Raw genomic sequence first — 7,181 nt, 5'->3', positions numbered from 1 at the left:
GAGAATCTAACAAATTTTACTTTTGTTGTTTTTGGGCGGTCCCCCTTTGCCCCCTTTTTCAGACTCCCCCACCCCCAAAACTACTATTGTTCCTCGAAAACCAGTAAGGACAACATTGATTCTCTCGCTTCAGTCTTGACTGATCTCTGCAATCACTCTTTTGCCACTGGAGTTTCGCCCAACTTCTCTTAAGCACTCCCTTGTGCACCCTCTGCTTATGAAACCGTCTGCCAACCCCTCCATTCCAGCAAACTACCACCCCATCTCTATCCCCCCTTTCCTGGGCAAACTCCTTGAGAAGCTGGCTATCTCTCAGCTCACCCGCCATTGATTGATTGATAATTGGGAACAGAGGGTTTATTCTGCAGAGTTTTGCAGCTGGTTTATGGTACACTTATCAATGAGCTGACGTCGAAGAAATTCGAACAGCATGTGCAGCTGTGTTGTCTGTTTGTTCGTGGGAATGGGATGTTTTATGTTTGATGTTTTGTCTTGGGGATGTTTAAAGCATGCTTCGTCCACAACTTAGTTCACCGTAGGAAGGGGAACATAGTTGCCCGACTGTGATTTTGTTTGAATCCGGAATTTGTATTGGAATTGATCCAGAGCAGTTTTTTTATGACTGTCAATTTTGAAAATGTTTGTACAACCATTTGACCAAGCTAGAGAATTGTTTTTTCTTGACGACGCTGGAGGTATTTTGTTTGGAAATCCGCAGAGACTGACACTTTTGGAAAATCTGACCATTGTTTGGATTTCAAAGGCTGGAATGTGTGCACATATTTAGCATGTCTACAACTGTATCTGCATTTTTAGAGACGTCTAGAAGCTTGTTTTTTTAAATCACTTAAGTGTCGTGAGGTTTGGTTGAAGAAAACCTGAGGGTGAATTAATAATAGAACTGCAGCATGAGCCCATATCGTAGTGATTTGAAGCAATAAGAAATCGGCTCAGACATATGCTTGATGCCTGGGATGAATCACCGGCACCAACCATAGTGATGGGAGGGAACAGAGTTCCTATGAGAAACCCAGCAGGGGCAATGCACGAGACAGCAGTGCATGGAGAAGATGTGAATATTGTCCTTGGGTAGAAAGAGTTACCTCAGGGCAATAAGAGAGAGCATGTGACCCAGACAGTTTGTTCCACTGATAGTGCAGCAGTAATTGAAGAGATTGCCATAACAGCAGGGCAACAGGATGAACATATTGAACAGAATGTCTGCCATGAAGAGACAATGGAGAGTGCGTTTTTGCCAGACATGTGCAGTTTGCCTTGAGAAATGTATAGAGGGATTGCCTGTGAAGATTTGCATTGTGAAACTGTATCATTGGAGACACCTTTGCATGGAAGCAGTTATGTGCATGGAGACAGTTTTGTGAAGCATTTGCATTCTAGATTTGTGGGAAGAGATGAGATGGATAAGATCTTTAACATGCAATGTCATAATGGCATTTTTGGCAGTGTTTGGCCTACATTTGGGACTGAAAATGTTTCGTCTATCGGCTTTGCGACATGGTTAGGAAGCAAGAGGAGAATTAATCGACTGAATCGTGCTAATTTAGGCTGTTCTGAGAAGTTGCATTCTTTGAATATTTTGAGATTTCCGAGTAGACACATGGAGAGAACAAGTGTTTGAGAGATTAGCAATGCCGAGACATTTTGCGTTTTCAGTATCAGCGATTTCAGCAGACTGCTGTTTTGAAGAGGGAATAGACTGAGAGAACACTGAATGCATATTGCATTTGAAGAGCAATGGAGTGCAATTGAGAGAAATGCATCTGTTTTGTGAACATGAATGGATTCAGAGTGAATCATTGATGTTCAAAAGGGAGATGGATTGTGTGACTAGAGAAGGTTTTGCCACAGAGAGTAACACAGAGAATAATGCAATTTTCGAATTTGCATTTTCTGAACTAGGTGAAATGGACTGTCCCGTTTTGTTTTGAGAAAGATAGAGATGGCTGGAGGAATGCATCATGCAGCATGGAGAGACAGGCATGGTTAGACAGAGACAAGGGCACACTCATACACTGGAACTGATACATGTACACTGATATTGGGCAGACACTGAGAAATTAGCATTGATGTCTTTTGAGAGTTTAGAACTAGCTATGTGCACTGAAGAACAATGAGAAATGCTGTTTTGTTTTTGGCTTGAATACATCTGAAATCTGAGAGAACTAATACTTGCACTTTTGTTTTCCTTGCATGACACCTGGAGAGACACCTTGACCAGACCAAGATTTGCAGACCTTGAGACCTTGATTGACTAGATCGAATTTGATGAATTGACCAGACCAGATTGACCAGACCTTGATGGCCGTCTGTTTGAGATCCATGATGGCTGACACCATTTGACATTTGCATTCCGGCTGTTTTGAAGCAGCAACGACAATTGGCTTTTGTCACCTTGTGATGTGACACTATTTGACACCTACGATTTGCAGCAGCACTTCTGGGGAATGCTGACCGACTGGTTTGAGGCCTTGGGGTATGGCTTTGTCAATGGCTGTGCTCTGAGAAGGCACTCAGAAGATCTGTTTGCTGACTGATTTCCTGGCTGACAACTGAAGTGCCATGGGAAGTGAAGATCCTGACTGTTTTGAAAGTTGACACCTTGCAGCATTCTGTGCCAAAAAAGATGGAAGATGTTCAGCAAAGGAGAGAAATCGTGATTTGGGCTGTTTTGTAATCTGCAGTGAGCGAGAAGAGAATCCATCTGAAATGCCTTACCTTGTGAACCAGAAGAAGTCACAAGCTTGGGGCTAGGGAAAAGAAGAGAAATGCAAATAAGCAGGAAGACACGCTCTGGTGCATTTGATTTCCCGGTGCTAAACTACGTTTGAAGAGCAGTGAAGTTCTTTGTCTTGTGGGAGTGAGCATTGATCTGACACCATAGAGCTTTGAAATCTGCACTTGCATCCAACGTTGGCTGGTCCCTCATGTGAAGAGCGGGGACTGGCATGGCATGGAAGGAGTGCGACTGATAGTGCTCTGAATCTGAATCTTAAGTTTTGGCCTATGTGAAGGGCCATTGCAATGCCATTGCATTGCCACTGGAGAGTTGCCATCTGCATTGTTTTGCTTCAACACTCTGAATGAGTGCCACTGTGAATGATACATCGGTATCAAGAGGATAGAGAGGGAGAGTTTTGGAGATAGGGAGAGTTGAGTAAATTGCCTGAGGCACCAACGGAAGCTTGCAGCAGTGAGAATGATTTGCTCTGAAGAAACAATTGTCACCTGTTGTGAGAGAGCCGACGCAGTGAGGCTCTGAAATTTGTCACTGAGAATTGTCTGTTTGCGAGGACACACTTGAGTTCCGTTTGCAGCCGGAACACCACTTCTGCTTTGGGCTATGCTTTGATCGCCACATGTTTGCTGAACACACCATTTGTTGACGCCGCCTTGTTGGCACGCTTTGTTGACACTGATTTGCTACACCTTTGCACTGGCACTGATCTGTACTGAGTGACATTTTGCGCAGATGTGAGGACACACATACTGTTCTGTTTGGCTACAACCTGAATGATCTGATCACAGACTGACATGCAATGAACTGGAATGAACTGAATGAATACACTGAATGTATGCATTGATCTGTAGTGTATTAACCTGGCCTGTTTGGCTACTGATACATTTGAGTCTTTGACACCTGTGAAAGTGAAATATTGTCATTTTGTGCTTGACACATTGTAATTGAATTCATCTTATGTTTATTGAGTTTATATATCTTGATGTCCACAGTACACATGCATTGATTCTATGCTTCATTTTCGTTTTGAATACATCTGCTTGTAGAGCCATAGTTGGCTAGACACACGTTTGGCTTCATACTTTTTGACTTGACCTTTTGCTTGAATTGCTACATTAGAGATTTGTTTAGAGATTTGAATATGCCATTCTGAATTTTGACACACTTGCAGCTATGCATTTGAGATTTGAGTTTGACACTGATAGAGTGCAATTTTTGCATTTTGGGTTTTTGCATTATTGAGAAATGTCCATGATAGAATGCTTTTTGAGATTTTTGCAATTTTGCTTGTTTTAGCATGCCACATTGATCTGTCTAGACATTTGTATCTAGTAATGTATTATCTAATGATAAGAGGAGAGATTTGTAAAACCAGATATTATGAAGAGGCCTGGTATGTTATCATTAGTAATTCATTACTAATTTAGGGATTCATTTATCCATCATTCATTCTGATTATTCATTAGTTATCCATATTATTCAGCCATTTGGTTTGCTAGAGAAATAGGCCCTGTTATATGAAGGGCCTTATAGATACATGTTTAGACATATGATATTATGTATTATGTATGCATTTAGACATGCATGAATGTGCACTTAGAAGTATTCATTGAGCCATGGTATAGCGCTTGGTTTGCGAGAGAATGAGTGAAGCACTACAGAGCATGTAGCTGGCTCCTAAACTATTCTGAAGAGACACTGGAAGCTTCATTTCGCAGACATTGTTTTGAGTTACACTGGTACATGGAATGTCAACAGACAAATTAGGTTGCCTTTGCCCGAGTAGAAACGAAGAAGGAAGCTTATCAGCATCCCTGGGTTGCTCGCAGACAGACAGAAAGGTGGGGGCATTCGCTGGGAGAGAGGTGCTTTGCACAGAGACAAGGAGAAAGGTATTTCGTGAAGCTAAGAGCTGACAATGAATGGACAAATGGGAGGATGGTGTTCGTAACACAGACAGGAGAAGGCCATAGAATACAGACAAGATAGGCTGCAATGTCACAGTGACTAAGAACACACAGTGACTGGGGACAGAACAAGATTGACGTAACAGACCTCCAGGCGCTGTCCGGATTTAGAAATGCTGGTTTGACAGAAGAGAGTTTTTGACATGCAACCATGGAGAAAGAGTGACGTGAATTGACACTATAATTGGGAGCATGAAATGAGCAGTAATTGTATGGATATGAGAGAGAGGCGTTTGGGTAGCGTTTTGGATGCAGCTTGGAGTCGGTTTGGCATAGAGGCTTTTGGAGAATCGGCTGACATGCAGTTTGGGGAAGCATTTCTGGGGGAGCAGATGATATCCATCTAGCAGAGAGTTGGCAGGAGACCAGACCACTGAGAGGCCAAGGAGAGAGGCTGTGACTGGCTGGCTGCAAGGGAGCTGGAGAGGAGAGAGATTGGACACATTCAAGATGAAATCTTGAGAGTTGAGTATGAGGCCTAACTGACTGATAAAGAGACGTGCAATGGGGAATTGGGACAAACACTCACACAGAGCTTTTGGTTTGATAGAAGGGGAGATCTGACAAGGATTGTCTAAGAGAGAAAGAGAGAGATGTGTGGATTGTAGATGAATGCTGACACTTGCCATATGTATTTTGCTATTAGCATTATAGATCCAGCAGGACTGGATAATTGATATTAGATTGCTTGCATAGAAGCCAGTATGCTTTGCTAGTACTGTTTTATTATGCCTTGCTATGAATGAATAAATGTATTCCATTGTTATAATTGAGACTGACTTGTGTGTTTTCCTTTTTGTCCATTGTTATCTTATTTCTCTTGTCATTTCTTAGTGTTTGGTTTGTCGTGTATGTTGCATCTTGTGTCTATTCTTAGCATTAGGGTATGTTTGTGTGTCCATAGCATAGCAATTTGGCAGTAACAGTGCACAATCGCCCTGAGATACATTTGCAGGGGGGGCCAGAGTCCACACCCCCCTGAGGTAGAGTTGCAGTTTGACAAATTGGTCGCCCATGTGGGGCTAGGCCAAAGGTAGATTTATTTGTAAACTTAACAGCCACACTGAATCTGCTGGTTGCCTACACAACCATCTGTCTGGCTTCAGAGCATCCAGAGGCACGGAAACTGCTCTTCTGAACACCCGTGAAGACCTGCTCTCAAATATTGACACCAACACTCCCTCTATCCTCATTCTTCTTGACCTCTCCCCTGCCTTTGACACATTAAACCACATCCTGATCGCACGTCTCTGTGACACCCTGGGAATCACAGGTCAGGCTCTGGCATGGTTAACCTCCTTCCTTTCCAACTGCCCATCTCTACGATCACTCTCTCAACCTGTGGTGTCTTCAATGTCTACATGGCTGCCCTGGCACGTTTGATTGCCAGTTTCACCTCTAACTTCCAGTGTTATGCTGACGACATGCAGCTCTCCTTCAGGATACCCTCAGCCACCTCCTCTACCTTGCTCAAATCCGACTGCCTGCAATTCAGTTATGGTATGCTGCCAACGACCTCTGCCTCAATGCAAGTACGACAGATCGTTCGCATTGTGACTCCCGCTTTCCCATTCTCACTCTGGCCGGCCTCCCTTGGCGCTGCGCCCGCACCAACCTGCGAGGCAAAAAACCTTGGGGTCATCTTCGACTCCACTCTCTCCTTCTCCACTCACATTTCGGACATCTCTAAAAAGTCCATCTACCAGCTGCACCTCCTCAGAGGTATTCTGCCTTTTCTCACCTTCCCCCAGAGGCTCACAGTCTCCAGAGCCCTGGTTCTCTCAAGGCTGGACTACTGCAACAGCCTCTTTCTCCACCTCCCTGCCTCTGCTTTGCACCCTCTGCAACTCATCCAGCACAGAACCGCAAGACTTATCCTTGGCCTTAAACACAGGGATCGCATCTCTCCAGCACTGAAATCCCTCCACTGGCTCCCCGTGGCTGCAAGGATCAAGTTCAAGACCCTCTGCACTGTCCACAAGGCTTTCTGGGGCCTAGGGCCCACCTATCTGCATCGTTGCCTTCCTAAATACTGTGTCTCCAGAGCCCTCTGCTCATCTACCTCTAACCTTCTGCGAGTAAGCAGGTTCTCTAAACAGAGATTTGGAGGGAGATCTTTATCCTCAGCTGGTGCCTCCTTCTGGAATAGCCTCCCTGCCACCCTGCGTCTTGAGCCTGATCTCCGTAAGTTCCAGAATCTCCTTAAGACAATCCTCTTCCTTCTCTCTCCCTCTACCCTGCTAACCTCTCTCCGCTCTATCCCTCTCTCCCTCCTTTTGCACACAGCATACCTCAGTCTCACGGGTTCCTAGCACCCTTGCCAGTCGTCTAGCACTTGCCCCAGGGCCTGCATTTGCCTCATTGCTACTGCACTCAGTCAAAGATCCATGAGAATGGTATCTCTCAGCACTTACCCAGTTTCTGACTCTGGGCACACTTGGATTCCCTCCCCACCC

The sequence above is a fragment of the Ambystoma mexicanum genome, chromosome 12 (assembly GCF_040938575.1).
Source record: "Ambystoma mexicanum isolate Mex_15411 chromosome 12, UKY_AmexF1_1, whole genome shotgun sequence".
NCBI classification, from domain to species: domain Eukaryota; kingdom Metazoa; phylum Chordata; class Amphibia; order Caudata; family Ambystomatidae; genus Ambystoma; species Ambystoma mexicanum.
The sequence above is the reverse complement of the archived record's forward strand: the minus strand, read 5'-3'. Positions refer to the sequence as shown.